This window comes from Aphelocoma coerulescens, chromosome 1 (assembly GCF_041296385.1).
Source record: "Aphelocoma coerulescens isolate FSJ_1873_10779 chromosome 1, UR_Acoe_1.0, whole genome shotgun sequence".
Taxonomy (NCBI): Eukaryota; Metazoa; Chordata; class Aves; order Passeriformes; family Corvidae; genus Aphelocoma; species Aphelocoma coerulescens.
The window spans coordinates 85,517,660-85,538,736 of record NC_091013.1 but is presented as its reverse complement, the minus strand read 5'-3'; positions in this window follow the sequence as shown (position 1 = coordinate 85,538,736).

Sequence of the window (21,077 nt, the reverse complement as noted above, 5' to 3'; positions counted from 1 at the left end):
ATTATTACACTGTACTAGTTTGAAAACAAACCAGTGGGAGGCACTAAGTCAGAATAACAATTTAATGGAAATTAAAGAAAAGGAAAAAAAAGTAAAAGAAAACACTTGTTCTGTATCTTGACAGAGTCAAGATACAACCTGAGTCCCTGTTAGGCAGGGTGGTGGTAGCAGTCTGGTAGAATGGTGGCTGCAGTCCTCTGAAGCAGTGATCCTGTAGTAAAAGGGTCTGCTCTTCCTCAGAAAGTCCAGTGGTGGCTGTGTAGCTCCTGTCCTCTGGAAATCCAGTGGAGCCAGTGTCTCTGGTGCTCAGAGTCCCAGATTATATCCAAGATGAGATGCTTGGTTCCTCCCTCTGGGTGGAGCATCTCACAATGGGGTAATGAGTCATGAGGCCAAGTGTTGATTAGGCTCATTAACAGAAGATAGTCTGGAGGGAGTTATCTCTGAGTCATGCAGCAGGACAATGATGGGCCATTAACAGAAAGATAGTCTGGGGGGAGGAGGCAAGGAAACACTGCCCCACCTGATTTCAACAGCTCATGAGGATGGTAATAGAATACACTGCAACCCAGGACATACACCCATTAAGAGTTTTTTAACAATTTCTTTTGAGTGCTTGAAGATAGTTATTCCATAATGTTAATGAGCAGACTTTCCCTGCTGTCAGATGTGGTATGATTCAAAGTTATTGTCAAGACTCCTGAAAGCTCAAGAAAGTAGACTCTTGAAGAAAATGTATTTCCATATATGAATTAACCCGAATGAGTGATGTACAGAAAGGCATTAGATGATATGAGATGGAAGCAGTCTTAAGTCCAGTGCATAAATGTGGTTCTCTTTCATTCAAATCAGTGGTTTTGTACTTCTAACAACTTGGTGTCAATAGCAAGAGACAGGGCCTGTGTTTACCACACACTTCTTCTTTCACAGGGATTTTCACAGTGGTTATTACAAGAATTTTTTATTGCCAAATATCAGCAAAGTATCTTGGGGCTGTACTTTGCCTCTTTCCACATAGCCTAAGCAATCTGTTGCAAGATAAATCTTGCATTGGGTGTTTTACCTCAAAGGCCCTGTGTTGGGGAATAGAATTATTGGGATCAATAAAAGAACTGTGAAAGCAATAGGGCTGGAAGTTTTTAGGCTTGTGTGTGTGAGAGACACTTTCCATGGGAAAGTCCCTGTGTGAAGGTAAACAATCAGCCTGAGAAAATTCAGGGAGTAAAGAACTTGCAGGTGTGCTGTCCGGGAGTGAATCAGGGGAGGTGAGCACAAAATTCTTTTATCATAACAAGACTGTGGAAACTTGCCAATGTAAGTCCTATTATGTAGAAATAGAAATGTGTCTTGATAAGCTTTAAGCCACTTAGGAGCTAACAAGCTGGTATACTATATAAGTGCCTTTAGACTGCTAATAAATCGGAGTTCATTTATCAACCATATTGGTTTGGATTCTCTTTCTCGCTCCCCCCGCCGGGGATCCGGGCTCCTCGTCCCGCGTGGCTTCCAATAGCCCTGGGAGTACTTTTCTGTCTTCACTGTATATGGAGCCAAGATCTGGGAGTTGTGGACAATAACATGGGTTAACCCCCTGTTAGGGCGCTGCATGATTTTTTTTGAGCTTTGGCACCTCAGTAGTTAATGATGACAAAGTTCAGCACCTCTATTAGATGGGTTGAAAGTGGTCTGCAGTGCCTTTTCACTTGCAAATTAGTTGACCAAAACAGAACCCCGAGGTGGACTTTTCCTCCTCTTAATATTAAACTCTCTTGCTTTAGAAAACTGGTTGTATGGTTTAGTTAGTAATTATTATGCTTTTTCCTTGTAATGGGGTTTAGCTCGGCATTTCATTTCCCAGTACCAAAGTGAGAAAACGTTGTAGTGTAACGAAGGCTTCCCATACAATAATAGTACCACCAACTGCTTTTTCGGGGGGAACAAGTAACTGAGAAATGTTTACACAATAAATAAACATCAGAGCTATGTGTTGTTTCCTGGTAAACAGAGACACAGAACCTCATAACACTATAAATTGGTTTCTTAATAGTAAAGAAGACAATCTCTCCCTTTGTTGGTCCGAAGTGCAATCTAATATTCTCTGCACTTAAACTCTGATAATATTGTTCATTATGTATCTCAAAGGCCATTCCCACGCTGATCTCACAGGCATTAACATCAACCAATCTGCTTGGTAAATATCTCTGAGATGCTTTATTGCGCAGCATCCTGGTAGTCTGCTTATGCACTAACTCTAGCCACTTTTAACCTTCTACTGACAGTGAGAATAACTCATGGAAAGTCTCTTTCTCAAACATGGGCATGCTGTTTTAATTTAGTTTCTTTTGGAGAGAAGTTTGATGCCCAGAAGTGGTGTTGTTGGAAGCAAAGGGGATATGCTGGCTTGTACCAGCCAGTGTGATAGCCCAGAGCTCAGGGAACAGGGATGTGCTGCTGGGTTGTAGCACTCCAGCCTTCCTCTGCATGTTCAACTCAGTGCTGGTGGCAGCAACCCTCAGGAAGAGAAAACAGCTACCTCCCATCTTCTCATTTCATGCTCTCCTTGCTAAGATCACAGGGAAAATAAAAGTTTTTTAGTCTGTAGTTTGAATAATAGGGTTTGCAGAGTGAATCCTTGTTTCAGAGTAATTTCCCAGGGTGTTAGGGAAATGCCCTCCAACTCCCACACATTAGCCATGCTGATTGGAGAAATGCTCTGTGTCAATGGAAGAAGAGAAGACTGTGCAAGGTGTCATGGCTGCTTAGGAGGAGGGCAGAAACTTAATATAAAGGCAGATGGAGGCTTATGGATAGAAGAAGTATAGAAAATGTCAGTGTAAGGCTGGATGATTAAACCAGTGCTGACACATTCCTTTTATGAGGGAGGAAAGGAAGAAAAGACATACCTCTTTTAACTATTATAAAATGAATTTTTGGAGCAATAGAAAAGGGAAATCATAGCCTGAAATAAAACTCCAATCTGTGCTAAGAACCATTTCTGTGGGGGCACAGATGGATAGAGTCTAAATACCAGACCGCATGTCCTGCTCAGGACCCAGCTGTGAAGGGGGAAGAGATCATCATCATTCTCTTTGCTGGTGGCTGTCATTCCTTTAGTTCTGCTTTTGTGAAATAATTGCCTTTAAGCAAAAGTATCTGGATCATAATAAACAGTGTTATATCCATAATCAGTGCTATTGTGAATGAAATTGAAAAATGCCATGTGAACCTCTCAAGTGGTGAATGGAGAGAACAATATCCAGCTGTCTGTGGTGACATGCACCCGAGGTAGCATCATCCATGAGGCAGCTTGTCTGCTCTTGGCTTTGAGAGTCAATGAAACTTAAAGATTAGCTACAAAATACTTACTCCGTGATTGGAAAGGTGGGTAGAGGGGCCAGCTGGCTAAAACTATGAAATATTCATGTTTGGTCTCATCTCTTCTCCCATGTTCTCTTTCTGCTTCCTTCCTGGTCCTTTTCTCTCATATAATCTCTCCTCTTCCTGCCTATCAGGAAATGTCTTTATGCCTCGAAATCCTTAAATTAATTTTCTTTTTCCACTTTTTTCTTTCTCTGAGTTTTTTCTGCAAAGAAGGTAATCTCTTGTGTCTTCCCATGTTACCTAAAATTCTTCTGCTAAAATGAGCTATTATAAACAAGACATTTGGTTTTTAATTCTTTCTAATTTGATTTTCAGAGCTAGGATATAGCTTGTAGGGCCTCTATAAATAATAGCAGAATACAAAGACAATCCCTGGTACCTATTGACTGCATTCAAAACTGACCTGACTGGAGAATCCAGGTATATTGTTTGGAGGAGAAAAAGGAGAAAAAGAGGGAAATCTGGTTTTGTCTAAATAGGTAATTTAATTTGCTGTAGGTACATGGTAGACAGCATCTAATATGCTTAAGCAAGTGCTATGTATAGAAACTGAGTATCTCTAGGTTTTTAGAAATCAGGTACTCGAGTTGTATTTTCACTCATGGAATTTCCTGGTCACACCAATAGATGGCAATCCATCTTCATGTCCCTTTGCTTCTTCAAAAGTGAACTAAAAGGTGAGAAGGAAAGAGAGAAAACAGTTTTCCTCAATTTTTTTTCTCCTTTTATGTGTCAGAGTTTCAAAGCTAAATGTTCAAACGCCCTGGAAATGAGAAATTATCTGAAAACTAGTACACTGCATGCTACCACAGCACAAATTACCCCATGCTGTCCTGTCAGATTTAATCTGCTTGAATCATTTTTGGAAGGGATGATATGGGATTTAGTTTCCATGTGAGCTAGTAAACTGAGATTAACACTGTTCTACTATTGCATATTTTAATCTAAGATTCAATTTATTGCCCAAGTTCTACATTGTGAAATCTTTAATAGATATCAAAAAGATAGGGGAAAAAATGAAAAGAAAAAGAAATCTTAAGGCATTGATACTTGATACTTGATCTTCCAGTCTGATTGTGCTTTGTGCTACAGCAGTGTAATTCAGCAATAACTGCAAATAACAGATCTGTGTCAGATTAGCAAATCTGATGGTAAAATTAAACCCTAGTTGTTTCTCGTTTGCTCTGCTGCCATTGTGGGAGCACTTGTGGACCTCAGAGATAGCTTTTCTAGCAAAACTGGCCTCCGTTTGGATTAGAGCATCTGCTTGTTGAATTAATTTAACCTTTTTACTCCCTTTATTTACTCATACACTACCACTACTGCCACAGAGCCCAGGGGCATACGAGATCAGTTTTTAAGAGATATTTCCTACAAAAATTAATTTAATTGCTGCCCAGTTGTTTAAAAACTGAAAATTACAGGGAAATTAATGCCTTTGCCCTGGCTGTGCAGTTCTCTGCACCCAGGAGTGGTCTGAGACCAACAAGTTCAGTTCATTTGGCAAACAATACTTATTTCAGCTGCACTGTCTTGTTGATCCAGGGTGTAGCTCTTGCTGCACAAAGGATAAGACTTTATGTGGAAAGCAGCTAAGCAGTTGCTCCCTCTGGCCTGATAGCTGGGACTGAGCTGCACGGATCCCAGCAGGCAGGGTGCTCACTGGAGAAACGGAGCAGCATCATGGGCAGCCGTCCAGCCCCGCAAAGGCCTGGGGCTGCAGCAGAGCTCAGTGCTCACTCCATGCTGCTGCTTGAAAGGCTGCCTCAAGCTCTGCACCCACCGCCCTCTGCTTCACCCCCAGCCCTTCTCCTGGCCTCCCGTGGCACTGCATGACCTGCTTCCCTCCTGCAGCGCTTGAACCAGGCTTTCAGAGGATTTCTGTGCGGGTCTCTCATTCTGTCTGGCACCATCTGAAAGGCCCACGCTATTTGGGAAGAAACCGTGTGCTTCTACAGTGCACACTTTTCCCTGAATTCTTGACATCCTGTAATTTATTCTGTCCTTTCTTGCACTACCAAACAGAATACTGCAAGTCAGTAAACAGGCCTTAAACTAGAGCTATTGTTAAAGAAAGAATGCAGGTAGTGCTGAAAATAAATTGCCTCTACTAAGCAGTGCACATTATGAAACCAGGCATTTCTTATGGGATCCTCCCCTTTACCAAAATTAGTGCCTTGTGTACGAAGAATAGCTCTCTTATTTAAGCTGGAAGTGTTTTGTTGGGGGTGCTCATAGCTGATGAATAGAGCTGAGGCTTGAGAAGTTATTGTGGGTGCTAAGGATGGCAACAGGGCAGCTACAGCAGTAAGATAAGAGAAAATGATATTTCACTCACTAATTATCCACTCTTTTGGTTTCCAGGTGTAAATATGTTGTGCTTCCAAGGGCCACAGGCCTACAGGTACGGAAAAGGGCGTAAAGTGCCTTGCACCGTTCTTACCTTTCATAACATTTCTGCCCTGAATTTATGCTCTCATTTTATGTAGGCATTTTATGTATTTTATGCACTTCAGAGGTTAGGTTTTTTTGTAGTAGGACATCCATTTACTTCCAGAGGGAGTATTATTCTGCCTCTTCGCATTTTATGAAGCCTTTTCCTTTAAGAAAAGAAAAAAAAAATGCCCCAGCCACAGTCTAGGATTATGTGAAATGGGGAGAGAATACACAAAACCCAGCCTTCAGCCTCAGGGATGAATTTCCATAATCTGAAGCCAACACCAGATGAACTGCTGAAGGGTTGCTGTTTAAGCCTTGATACCATTACCTCTCCTCTTTGACCTGAAGGGATTGATTACCTGCTCCTGGAGTATTAATGAGTTTGCTGAGCTTCTCTGCAGCAAACCTGTGGGCATGAACTTTCTCTTGCCTGAAAGAATGGAGGAAAAATCTCTGAGCTTGTTTTCATGGCTCCAGTTTAATTGCTGATACGGGGGAATTTGTCATTTCTTCAATGAACAGCGCCAGAATCTAAGAATTTTATATTTCCTCAAAAAAACCAAAAATGCAGGGGAGTCAGGTAAATGTAAGGAAGGAATGGGAAAAAGGGGAAAACACACTAGCATTATTTTCCTGCTCTCAGAAATGCATTTGCTAACACAGTGAATAAATATTAACAAGTCTCTGTGCAGGCCCAGCCGGTTGCCCAGTAGATCCATACCACTCTGATCCGAGTGAAAAGTGTCAACTTCACTAATGGCAGCATTCTCCTGACACACACAAATTAGTCAAGCATGTATGAGAAGTTAATGAGTATAAAATTAATGGGGAATTTTTGATGTCTTTTGTAGATATTTCTAAGTAAACAGGGATGCTTATTTCTTGAGCTAGAGAGCAAGGTGAGAAGACTACTGAGTCAATAGTTTTTTTATTCATTTTCACTGAGCTTCTGAACAGGATCTGGTAGTATAAGCACAGCAGAAAGATGGGGCTCTGGGTACAGCACCAGGCTAAAAATTACAAGACTCAGCTTTAAAGTTAGACTTTTGATCTACTGCAACTTCATAGGTAATTTTACCCTCCATGCCTCAGTTTCCCTCCAACAGCTGCTGTCTTTCTTCAGGTTGGAATTTACTCTTCCTGATGGAGATTTGCATAACCCCAGTTGTGAGAAGGACATGGACTTTCTGGGAGACCATTGGGGTACTGTAATGTGGAATGTCTGACCTGTAATCACAGGATAGGAAATTCCTGGGCATCAGTAGAAGCCCAGAGTGCACTGCTGACATCCACATGCTCTGTTCTGTGTCACTGCAGGCCTTTGGCATTTCCTCTGTTTGGGTTCTGGATCCTTTCTGAGCATGGATTGTCAATTTCACCAAACAAGGGCAAAAGGACTAAATGCAAGCAATTTTCAAAACAAATGCTGAACATATCAACTCATGCAACGTTAAGTTCATTATTATGTGGATGTTCTTTAAGCTACTCTGTGTTTATTTCACAGCATGCTTGCACATTTAATGTATGAGTTTGGAAGGGAGAAGGAGTGTAACTTCACCTGTCACCTGGGGAAAGTTACCTTGTTAATTTTCTATTGTTTGGCATTCTGAGCTCTTGAGGAAAAGCTTCAGGAATTTATCCCTGCCAAAGGATATGACCTTTGGTGAACTGAGAAACACAGCATGCAGTCTTAAACCAACTGTTGCATTGCTTGTCATATTTATGTAAATGTCCTCCGGCATAGTGCAAGGAACCAGGAAGGTTCACATGCAAACTCACCGGGATTATGTTGGTTCATTCCCCAAAGAAATACATATTTTCACATAAACTCAGCTTCTCCCATAATGGAGAAATAGGAGGAATCCTTGTATCATGTTGGAATGGCTGTCAAATGGAAGCTACATCTTCCACTGACAGGAGCAATGGGGCCATGTTTGGCCCCACAAGTAGAAGCTGGATTTATTCTGAGCCATCACTCCTTTTGAAACATTTCTGTTTAGCCAAGGACCTGTATATGGGAAGGGGAATGATAGATAGTCATATTAATTCTGTCTTTAGTCTAAGCTGAGACCACCAACAATAAAATGCCACAGCATTTTTTTTCTGTAGCATTTCCCTAGGCTAAGTTTCTGCACAAGCCCTAAATGTAGATTTCCATAATATAGTATATTTTGATGTCTTTAACATGTTGCCTTGGCACTGATCACTGAATTTTCTGGGTTTATTGTATTGTTGGGCTTAGGGAAAAAGTCCCCTTAAGGAAGAAAACTCGATAAAGAAAAAGTAAAATAATGATTCCTTAAGAACCAAAAGGGCAATACAGGCTCTACTACAATCCCTAGAAGGAGATTATGCAAACCAAGGGAAGGAGAAAGGGAGCATTGCAAGGGAGCTGGCAAAATATCTTATGAGAAAGGAAAATTCATGCCAAGACCAAGCACCTTTTATTTCATACTATCCCCTCAATGCTTTTCCCAGCTTCCTTGCTGATATCTCTTGTGTCAGCAATAGGTCAAAATTTATGGAGGATTTGGATACAGTGAGTGTCCCTTCATTTTCCCTAGTGTTTTCATGGTTCAGTATAGTACATTATTCCCCTTCAGTCTTTAAATTCTGTTTCCCTTCAGGAAAACCTCTGTTGCTCTCAGAGATTCTCTGGAGGGTTTTCCCAGTCTTATTTGGCTGTTTTTCTCAAAAAGACTGTCTCTTGCATTAATATCTCTGTCCCCAAGCTCCAGTGAGCAAACTTAAGGTGGCAGTTTATGTCCAAATAATTTTGCTAAAGGGTCTTATTTATTTGAACTTCTTCTGCCTAAGAATCAGGGCTTTAAAGCATCCAGCAAGGGTGGAAATATTTCAGTAATGGAGATGGGACCCACAACTTGTTGTTGTTTCATGTTTTTATTTTGCTAAGAATATCTGATACTTTTCATCAATAAGACTTTGCCTGGCTGCTTGGGGACAGAGTGTAGAGAGTACTAGGTAAGAAAATAGTGAGTTCCTCCTGAACTCTTTCTAATGGCCTTGTACCTTAGCAGCCCTCAGGTCAGCAGCTTCCAGCAGACCTGGATTGTGATATGGACAGTGAACAGAGAGGGGGCAGAATTACTGAGCCTGGGCAAAGATACTATGGAGAATGAGTGAAAACATGACCTAGATGGTATGGATTGGAATTAGAGGGCACGGAGCAGGTCACTAGTTCACTGGAGGTGAGATAGGCATGTCTTGGAAAAGGATCCAACTTTTGGGAGGGAACTGGGATTGACTGGACAAGGAGCCTGGTGCAGGAGAAGGAGCAGGGAGCTGAGAACTGAATGTGCTTGAAGTCTGATGGCTGGGATTGGGGTGGGAAGCTTGGATGGAAACTGGTGTGGCAAGGATTAGGAGAAGCAATCACTATGAACCATGTGGAGTGGAATGGAGAGCAAGAGGAGAGCAGGGTAATGTTGGAGTGAATCAAGCTGGGGCGGGTGAAGGGAAGGGCAGACACTTCATTCACTCACTGCTTGCCTTCCTGCACAAGGCTGGGGTTTCCATACCGTATTTCCTTGTTCTTGCCACATGTGAAGGCTTCCATCTCCCCTATGAGAGAAACATATTCCCCACTCTCCAGGCTGATCCACATCAAAGATGACAATCAGTGCTTGCTTTCAATTACTTCATTAGTTTGAATTGGTTGAAAGCTATTTTTGTATCCTTCAGGGATCCAGCCTGTCCTGAGCTCTATGACTGACACCACATGATGGAAGAGCTTGTGCCTTTTTCAATTTTGCAGTTTGTCTGCATATTGCAGCAAGAAATACTTTTCCCTGATTTCACTTTTTCTTTTGCACATTTCAAGTTAATCTCTTGGCCATTATCACAAGCTGAGTCTGGTCTGTTTATTTAGCTGGATAAACGTCTAATATAAAATCTCATTAGTCCAACAATTACCTTTGACACTACAGATGAATAAAGTCTCTTTGCCATGTAAATTAGGAAATCACAGTAAGTCCCTTCCAGTTTGAGAAGGCACAGTTTTGAAAGACATTCAAAATGCAGAAAGTCAGTTGGAGTGAATTTCTGCAGTGGCTATAGTTCATATCAGACATCCCAGATACCACCAGACATAGGATTTTATTATTACTCCTCATGATAAAGCTGTCCCTATGCATCATATGCAGACCAAAAGCCTACTTGCTACATTAATCATTCCACTTGATGATTCTGTCAGTTCTTCCGGTATGGCATTTCTCTGGAAAATTGCAAAAAGAATAAGAAGAACAAGAACTGGTCTACAAAGGAAAGGAAAATCAGAAGGTGAGTCCATTCTTTGCAGTGCTTTTATTATCAATCCCCTTTAATAGCTAGTATTAACCACTATTAATGCAAAAAATATTTACAGTATTAATGCAAGAAATACTTAAAGTGCAGGAAATTTGGATTTGGGTTTGATTTCCTCCTCCATTCCTCAGGTATTCTCTCTGATGGGGTGAAAAGACTCTCTGTTAGTGAATATGCAAGAAGCTCAAGATTTGGGTACTGAGGGAGCTGGCAGAAGTGCTCACTGAGCCACTTTCCTCATTAGATTCAATATTAGGAAAAAATTCTTCATGGAAAGAATTGTCAAGCATTGGAAAAAGCTGCCTAGGGAATTGGTTGGGTCACCTTCCCTGGAAGGATTAAAAAGAAGGGTAGATGTGGCACTTGGGGACATGGTTTGGTGGTAACTTGGCAGTACTGGATTAACTGGTGAACTCAATGATATTAAAGATCTTTTCCAACCTAAATTTGATTCTATGATTCTATGATTTCAAAGCCCAAATCCCATTCATAGCCAAAGCCATTCAAGTGGCTCTGAGACTCTGATGTTTTGAAAATTTAGTTGAAAACTTTCTGAAGTGACAGGCATTGGAATCTTCAGTGTTTGGTTTCCCAGTCCCTCAGGTACTTTTACAAATATTATCCAAGCAGTGTTGCTTGTAAATGGGAGCTTTTTAATGGGCTATATTTGTTCAGAGAACCTGTAAAAGCGAACATGAAAGTGTGCGCGCACAGAAGAAAAAGAGCTTTGTATGAAGTTCCCCATTCATGTAGCTGTGTTGTGTCATTCTTTCATAACAAATGGAGCTGTGTAGGTTTTCCTACATGGCAGAAAAATAATTGGGCTTCAAGTGGACATGCTAGAGCCTTGTTTACTCAGATGTCATTCCTTTATGGTACAGCACCTCTAATTCTGTAGGGCTGTTCTGGCCATCCAGGTCACCAGCGCCTCATTATTGTGTGCAGGTATGGTATGCCCAGAGTGAAAACTGAGACTGGCAAAAAGAACTCATTGTAATTAACCCTAGATGGCTCACAAGCTAGGATGATGGTTTTTAATATTGAAATTGCATTTAACCACTCCAGTAGAGATGAGCAGAAAGCAGGAGATGTAGAAATAACAAAATAATGAACTGATTAATATTCACAGTATAAAGAATTCACTCTTCCCATCTGTTAGAGATCACTATGCATTCCATACTTATCTGTCTGTAAATCAGAAGCAGACTGATGATTTGTAAAAAAAATAGTTATTTATTCAGAAAACTCCACCTCTCTTGATGTTTAGCTGGTTGCCTGTTATCTGGATTTTACAAATGTGGTTAATTGTCCATAACTCTACTGAATTTTTTTGAAAATATATTTTCAGCTTTGGTCAGAAAGTGTTGTGCATGATGATTCTAATAATTATAGTAGAACTTGGCTGTTAAGTGCACCTCTAATTTCTGCTGAAGGCAGTGGGATTTACAGCAATCAGCTTTAAAGATGGTTCTCCTCCTAGGCCTGGATCACTTGCTTAATCTCTACAAACTATATGGCTTTTGCTAGAGTAATTTCTTCGATCACTACCCCCTGGCCCGAGCCATTAGTGTTTGGGGACTGGCCGGGTTTCTATTATGAGGAGAAACTGATGACAGAAAACAGACAGCTTTTTTTGGTGCTGTCCTCCTTATTTACAATGAATATTCACAAAGTTATGCTTCCCTGAACCTGGCAGAAACCCCTAGAGGCAGCTCTTGAACACAGTTTAAAAATCCAGTGCCTCAAATGCCTTTAACTTTGTCCCTTTTTCAGGGCTGCCGGCACAAAAGTGTTTTTCTTTGGTTCACCACTTCTTTTGTCTTGCTCCTCTGTGTTTCATGTTCTACCCAAACATGAGGTACTGTGCAGGTGACTGAGCTACTGGAACAGTCTGCCCAGAGAGGCTGTGGAACCTCCTTTCCTAGAGACATTCAAAAGCCATCTGGACACAAATCTGAGTAATCTGCTCTAGGGGACCCTGCTTGAGCAAGGAGGTTGGACTACATGTCCTCCAGTGGTCCCTTCCAACCTTACCCAGTCTGTGATTCTGTGATTCTGTCCTTGCAGTCTTGCTGCCTTTGGGGCCAGACTCTCAGCCTACAGACACCAGTTCAGCCAAGGTCCTCTCTTGCTTGTCTTGACCATCAGCAACCATGGCCACCAGGTACCATCTTCCATCAAAAAATGTAATTTCTTCCCCTGTGGGTGAAAGAACAGTATTTAACCAATGCTGTAGTAAATAGCAGCTACTGTAATCCCTTGTTTGCAGATATAACCCCATTGACTGTCTATATTTTAGTTTATTTTTATAGTAAGTGTTGACATGAGGTGCCAGTAAAATACAGGTTTCAGATGAATCTCTGAGTTGTTACTCATTTTTTTCCTTAGTCCTGAGCTTGCTGTTCCTTGTGGGTCCCTTCCAGCTCAGGATATTCCATGATTCTGTGATTCTGACGGGAAGTCATCTTTCAGAAAGTGTGTATTTACACTAGTTTCTCTCTAAGGCTTTTGGATATTAACAATTTTATAACTTATCAGCCATTCTGTCTCTCTTTCACATGCTTCTCCACTCCTGTGGCTTTCAACTTCTTTCAGTTTCAAACTCTTACAAGTTTTTCTGTGGAAGTGTAGACCTCTGTGTACCATATTCTAGCCTACTGACAAAAGCCTTTTATTTCTTACCCTTTGCAGATCCCTTAGAAATTTTTTGTGGGCTGCCAGACTGAAAAGCCACAGATCTGCTGTCAACCCACATCAGCCGGACTGTCCTTTTCCTTTTCCCTACTGCATATGCATGCTTTTACTTGGAGTATATATATTCTTGGCAAATGCAAAGTTTGTCTCTGGCCAAGGGATTCCAAAAGAAAAGCCTTTACCACGATTACCCTTTTCAGCTTGTATTGATTTTGAGTCTTGAGAGATTTCCTGCTAAAGACTGCTAAGGTCTTATGCTAGCTAGAAAAAGAAAGAAAAAAAACAAGCTTTTTTTTTTTTTTTTTTTTTTAATCAAAAGAAAAACCAAACTTGAAACAGTCAAACATCAGCGTTTCCAAGGCAGCCTCAGCACCAGGAGACTTGACATTGCTCAGGACCAGTAGGTTCAGTTTTCAATTCTTCTTTATGCTGTTGTCTTCACCCCAAACACTGCTCTGCTCTCTCAGTTGTTTTCTACATCACTGCAAGGTCTTGTATGCTTTCATTAATATTAACAGGGATTCTCAGGTTCAGAAACCCTGTGTCTTACTGCTAGGACTCTGCCAAGACACCTGTCTGAGTCAAGACCACACTGAAGAAATATTGGCATCTCTTTTGTGTCCATGTCAGGTATCTCATCAGTAGAACTTCAAAGTGCTTGCGAGACCTCTAATGGTGCACATGGCACTATATATATTATAGAAATAACTAGAAATAAGACAAGAGAGATTGAAAGTATATTGCTAGGAATGGTACGTTTGTGTATTTGTTGTAAAAAGTTATGAGCTATGACTATGCCCTTGTGTCTCCTTTGCCTTGATTTTTTACTGTGCAAACAGCAAAAGACCACAAATAGCCTGCCTTTTGTGCACCTGTTTTATGGAGAATCCTTAAAAATGATGCAATATGTGGTGTGTGGGATGGTTTTGTGGGGTTGTAGGGACTTCTGTTCTCTCCTTTGTGTCTCTTCTTACAAAAGGGTACTACCATATTGGCTAACAAGGGAAGTGCTTGAAACAAACTGCATATACCCTCTCCTCCTATTTTCGTGTAACAGAGGGGATACTCCTAGCTGCAGTTCCAGGCTCTGCCCGAACCCTCTTTATCCAGAATTAAGTCTTTTGAAGTCCTCCAGAGCCTGAGCTTATTGGTGATTTCCATGCTCTTTATTTCTGAATATAAGAAAGTTACTAACTAGGAACTGGCTTCCCAAACAATGCCAGGAAGCTTCAAAGCAATGTGTGCAATTCACTATAGCTATCGAGAGTAGCCAGACTGGTCCAAAGGGGAATTTGGAAAAAGTATGCAGCTCCCCAGGTGCAGAGAGTCTCCAAAGGCACTGCAGGAGCTCTGCTGATTATTCACCCTGTCCAAACTTAGAGAGGCAATTTGAGACAAGATGGTGTTTGGAGCTTTTTAACGAGCTGGAGGAATTTTGTTTCAGACATACATGATTATGGTGACTGTGAATCAAAGACACAGATCTTTGAATTGGGCAAGTTACATGGAGCACTCACTCATTGGACCCCATGGACAGTGGCTGTGAGGCAAATTCCAATCAAGGGGAGTACGGACTCTGCATTGGCTCACGGACCTTCAATTTTGCAAAATGGAAATATGAAAAACTGAATGGGAAGAAATCCAGTTTTGAAGCTCTGAGAAGGGAATTGCAAAAGAATTGATCTGTTTTTAAAAGCCTTAAATCCCCTGAAGCTTCTGATTAATTTATTGAAAAAGCGTTCATAAAAGATGTAACCAAACCCAAATCTGTTGCTTTGGTAAAAAAAACATTCAGGATGAAAAGCCCAGGGCTTTGCCCTGCCAGCGCAGAGAGAGCATTTCAGTTGTCATCTGAGTAGGCACCTGTCACTCCCATCACAGCAGGAACAGCATGATTTCTGGCCTAATTTCTAGAACATCAGTGGTATTGAATGGGGATCTCAGACACTATGCAAACCAGGACCCAAAACTACAAACACTGCTTCTTTTTTGCTTTTTCTCTTCCCCTATGAAAGCCTCAAGGAATATGAAGTCATCCTTAAGTCTGTTTCTGTTCCCCAGGCTTTTCTTTCCACAGTGATGGGCTGATCCTCATATATTTGCATGATGGTCTGACCCACTTTCAACAAAGTTATATGCTGATCAGTGAAAAACAGAATATGCTTTCCTGGCTTTTGGATTATTATTCAAAAGGAAAGGAGACCCAGAGCAGCATGCCATGTTCACTGTTGCATTACAACACCTCTGAGTAGCCAAGCTTCGGTGAAACAGACCCATGGAGGAACTGGAGTCTGCCTTAATACTACAAAAACTTTCTGCAGGCGTCCAGCTTAGCACCATCTGGAACAACTCTGTGTCAGGAGCTGTGGGATGTGAGTTCTATGTAGGAAAATGAAATTTGCTCTTTGGTTATAACTGTGGTTTAGCTGTATGTCAGGGCTGTGAAATCACAATGCACTCAAGACATTAATTCCAGGGGTAGTCCAGCAGCTCCTCCTGGTTTGTCACCTTCACAGACAGGACAGCTGACAGCATTGCTCTGCAGTGAAAGTCTCTTTCTAGTGATCTTGTCCATACCTGCTGCTTGTACTGTTGAGTCATGCTGTCATGTACTGTTGTTCATGCACACTTGGAATTCTGTCTTGGAATTTACTGATCTACTGAATCTACTGATCTCGCTATCAAATCTGTAAGAATTAAAGGAGAATTTAATTGCTAAGAAGCATTTTGCCCTATCCTAAATTTGATTTAACTGCAAAGCAAATAGGTCTCCATGAATGTTTTTGGTTTGGTTTTTTTTTTCCCCTTGGACAGTGATTAATGTACATTTAAAAGCAATATTCATAAATTACTTGGCCCTTTAATGTTTTGTCCCAATGAATTTGTGTTTATGTTTACATACTCTTGTGGCTGTATTAATTGCAGGGTCTATACAACATCAGATGCTGAACAAATATACATGTGATGGATCTGAAGTTTGCCAGATCCAGTGGAAAGGCTGGAAACCTTCCTTTTGGTTGCTCTTATTTTAAAGCAGAAGTAGAGGTGCTGCATAAAACATATATATAAAAAGGAGACGATAAGCTCCATCTGGAGGGTCCAGTCCTTCAAGAATTTGTCTCCCAAGGACTTTCTGTGCTGAAAGTTCTACATTTCCTAACATTCAGAGATTTCTGTAGAAACTCAATTAATTGTTGCCTTTATGGGACCTAGTCATAAAAATAATAATAAAAGCATGGGTTTATGACAATTTTAATGTGACAAACATTTGGCAAATCTCTTGGAAAACTGTCTCTATTTGTGTCTTATACAGACCAGCACTCCTCAATAAGAGCAGAAAACCCCAGCAGAGATGACAGAAAATAACATTTTAGAGATTGTCCCAAGCTAGTTTGACTTGCTACAGGTACCTGAGTACTTTTGAGGCAACCCTCTGTAGGTTGCAGCTTCTGTAAATGAAGAATATAATGAAGGATTACCAGGACCAGATGAAGTATTTCTACCAGTTATGTGACATGGATGTGTGAGGGTCAGTCCCACATGCCCTAATATAGCAACCCCCTTAAACATCTGCATACATTCAAGTCCAAGTATATTTTTGCAACTGCTATTGGGTACAGAGCAGAATAATTGAAAAATTACTCACAGATAAAATGCATTTGGCAAATTACAAATGGGTATCCATAAGCAAGCTACTGGATTTCTGTTTTGGATCATGAGGTTCAACATCCCTTAACAACACACTGTTTTAGGCTGCTGCATACCTGACCCATAATTTAGATAATAAGGAGAGTTAAGAAAGACTTCATGCTATATTTATATTTATTCTGCACTGTAAAATTTGCAGTCAGTGCTATTGATGAGAAGTGGACTTGTGGCAGCTGTGTTACAATCCTGAGTGAATACAAAATATTTGAGCCAGGCAGGGAAGCAGGCAAGAGGCACAAGAAGCCTCCTTGTGCCTTGCTCTACCTGATAAGTACAATCATAGATTTTACCAGCTCTAAATCTTACTGGGTGTTCATTCTGAACCTAAATTTGACAGGTTTTTAAGATGCCATGAGCTAAATAGCTTGAAATGGCACTTTATCGTCTGGCTGTGTTTTTGAGCTCAAGTACAGTGGTTGCCATGCTTCATGCTGAAGTCAGGGCTGCCAGCAAATGTGAGTGTGATCTCAGCACACCTGCCAGATCAGATCTCTCAGGTTACTTTGCACAAAAATCCACTCAGATTTTGAATCCCAAATAGCCTGAAGCAGGAGATTTTCTTGAACCTGAGCTGGGATACAGGAGTCCAAGGCATGCAGCATCACAGCTTTAGGCACTTTTCTGTAGCAGGGAAAGGCAGGGCTGTGGGTGCTCAGCTGAAATAACATGTCAATAGGCAGCCCAACTGTTTCTTGGAGTCCTGCTCCACATGCCCTCCTGCTCCTGCTCCTGCTCCACAGAAATGGGGAGTTCTCAGTGTTTTTACAAGGTGGCATTTAGCCCTGTGTCTGGCCTCCTCTGGCAATGTTTCCTGGCCAAGCATCAGTGGCAACAGCTTCTTGTCACGGATATTCAAGTAATGTCTTGAGTGTTCAGGATGTCACATTTGTGCACATCCCACATATTTTATACTTAAATGTATCAAAATTAACCCCTTCTCCAGGAATGATCACTTAAAAGAATCGCTAAGAGTAGAAGTGAAAATAACTAAGCAATGTTTTTGCGACTCATTAATTCATATGAGTGGCATAAATAAATAAATAACATGGCAAAAACAAATATGGTAACAATAAATTGATTTTTGATGGAGTTTGTGCAAAGAGTAAGTACTCATTTATCTCAACACTACTGCTGTGACACAGGCAACTAGTTATAGCCTCATTTATTATGGGCAATATATAGTGCAGATATGGTGAGTTCTTTACCAAGGTCAAGGATTAAGTAGGGAAGGAAGTTGCATGTAGGGCCAGACATCCTGACACCTTTATGAGAGAACTTGTGACTTCCCTATGATTTGGTCAGTATCTCTGTTAAGTGAATTAAGACTGAGATTTGTCAAGCCTCCTTAAGATATTAGTTGCAATTAAAACTATGCCTTCCAGTTCCTTTTTTTCCACTTAGGAAACCTAAGTAATTTTATTTTTATTGGCTTTGCAGTATCTCCAGCTATAGACTGATGGCAACTAGTGAAGAAACAAAATGCAAAAAAAACTAGCAAAACCAAAGCAAACAGAAAAAAAAGACAATTCCTGCTTTCAGCAGCAGCACAGAGCTAATCCCTGCAGTGGGCATTTGTAACAGCCAAAGCAATGAGGGCTTCCACATATTTTAAAACTATTTCACAACCTTTACTGATTTCTAATGAGGCTGAATTAGCACCTTCCTTATTTTCTAGAGGCTGCATCTTAGCATCAAGGTTGTTGGAGAGGTGGGGAGAATGAAATCATGTGGCTGTGCACAGAGAAAGAGAAGCCTCTGAAACTGCTCACGCTTGGCTGGAGTTCACAGAGCATAAGCCAATTTGTGCACCCACAGAGCAGTTCATTTCTTGGCAGCTGAATCGGAATAAAGCTCCAAGGCTACAGCAGCCCACAGCCTGCTGTGACTCGGTGACCACAGAGCCTAATTTGTGCTGGATAAAGCCCTAAAGAGATTAACTGACTCATAACATATGCTACTTTACCTTCTACAAATGAACCTCAAATACAGTGCCATGTTTCTGATCCCTCTCTAAATTTTGCAAATACCCCACCACTTAGTCACAGATATAGGGGAACCTGAAGAAGAAAAAAAAGTTATCATTCCTACATTTTTTACAAACACTTCAAAAGACTATATGCTTTCTCTGCCAGGAATGTGACATTTCACATTAAGGAATCTATAAAAAATGCATACATTCATTTTAGGAAACCTCTGAGCAGCAGCAGTGCAGGTGTCTTACCTGCGGCACAGCCACGTAGGAGAGGCAGCTACATCCAGTGTTGGGTTTAGCCAGGAATGGCCACATGTAAGTCTGTAAAAGCCACTGAATCTCTTCAGTTTCCCCAGGCCCATAAAGAGCTCCTTGGAGACGGTCAGCAGCTCAAAAGACCAACCCTCAGGAGCAGGAGTGCCAGCCCACAGAGTCAGGGTGTTTCTAACCCAGGCCAGTGAGTGTTTGCACTGCAGAGCAGATACACTCTGTGGTTCAGCAGTTCCTGACTCCACACCACGGAGCTGGCTGGCATGAGTTATTCTTCCCTGGTAGCCCACACACAACAATATTACACTGGGGACAAGGTGCTGTTATTCACCCAGAGGTCATTCCAACATGGAATTTGAATGTGGGCCCAGGGACGTGCAGTACATACAGCATACAAGACTGCTAGGCTCAATTCATTTCCATGTCATGAAACCCTATCTTCCCAAAGGATTCAGATGAGGGCAGCTGGGATGGTCACATGTACAGGTCATCTTCCACAAAAGCAATGATCTGACATTATTGGTCTAACATTTCATAAATCCTTTTGAAAACCCAACCCGACTGAAGTGAAAGGCATTTATTATCAGTGATTTCAAATACAGCTAACTTCATTAAATTCAAGGCATTCTATCCTATCAAAATAACAACACACACCAGCTCAAACAGCCATTTTAAATGAGCTAATAAATACTGCATCAAATAAACTATGTTTCTGATTAACAGCTCTACATTTTTAGCCTGCTTTATTGTCATACCTTAAAGCCAAATATATATGCAGACTATAGGAGCAGTGTCCAGAGGAGGGTTAAATAAGACCGAATCTGTATTAAATAGCATCTTAGAAAGGTTTTTGGCTCTTATAAGATAGTTCAGACCTCATATACTAAAAGCTCTGTGTGTCTCCTCAAAACTGGAAACATGGTTTTAAAGTTAAGAGTTAGGATTCTTCCTGGTGTCTTTTTTCCTGAGATTTTCTGGACGCCCTTAAAAATCACATCATCCAAATCCAAGTGAGAACTGAAAACCTAACACATTTAGTGCCTTTTTAAAAGCATAGTCTTACACTGCTGTTCTCAGCAGATAGATGTCAAGAAATTGAATTATTGCCTTTTACCTTCTAGGCATTCGCTCCAAAGACCAAGCAAAGCGTGTCAGCTTCCATGATGCAATTGCACTCGCTTTGGGGTTGTGATCATGGTCAGTGGCTGAGGGTGAGCTGATGAGCAGGAACTCATGCTGAAGTAGAGCAGTTGCCAGTTATTGTGTGAATACAGTCTAAAGTCCAGCTTAGTGAAGTTCCCAGTATCGATGGATTTAAGGGGGCAAATTCAACACCATACTCTACCACTGTGCTTCCAGGATGATCCAAACTCTCAATTAATGTTCTGTCATAGATCAAACTTGACAGAACAAACAGGCAACAAGTGTGCACAGGCTGCACATTTTTATACTAACAAAACTGTTTGATTTTTATGTCTGGAATCTTATTGGTTTTTATATTCATTCCTCTCCTAAAATGCATAGACGGCTGAGCAGATCAAGTCCTTACCATAACTGATTAACTAGGGATCTTCTTCCTCTCCCTTTTCTTTCCAAACTTCTCCTGACAATGAAGCTAGATCTTGCAGCCACCAGAAAAACAAAGCTCAGAAGATGTCAAGCCTGTAAGATGTGTAAAACTCAGTTATTTATGAAAGAAGTGCAGAAGTTTCTCCCCCTCAAGCACAGACCCTGTGCTCCCCAACCTGTAACATGCATGTATTGAGTCTAGGCCCAAGTGAACAAGTCAATTCCCCAAAGACCATAAAACTGGCACAGGCCCACTGGACTCAGTAGAACTGCGCAGCCAAGGATGCTTATTTAGCTCAAGGGGGAATGATATTTTAATCTAGGAGGATTTGAGTGTTAGAAACTCTCCAGTAAGAACCTAAGGAAAAGGAAAAGAGGGAGGGGAGAAAAAGAAAGGAAGGCAGGAAGGAAGAGAAAGAAAGAAAGAAAGAGAGAGCAAGTAAGAAAGAAAAGAAAGCAAGAGAGGAAGGAAGGAAGGAAGGAAGGAAGGAAGGAAGGAAGGAAGGAAGGAAGGAAGGAAGGAAGGAAGGAAGGAAGGAAGGAAGGAAGGAAGGAAGGAAGGAAGGAAGGAAGGAAGGAAGGAAGGAAGGAAGGAAGGAAGGAAGGAAGGAAGGAAGGAAGGAAGGAAGGAAGGAAGGAAGGAAGGAAGGAAGGAAGGAAGGAAGGAAGGAAGGAAGGAAGGAAGGAAGGAAGGAGGTCAGAACACTAGAAGCAGCTGCTG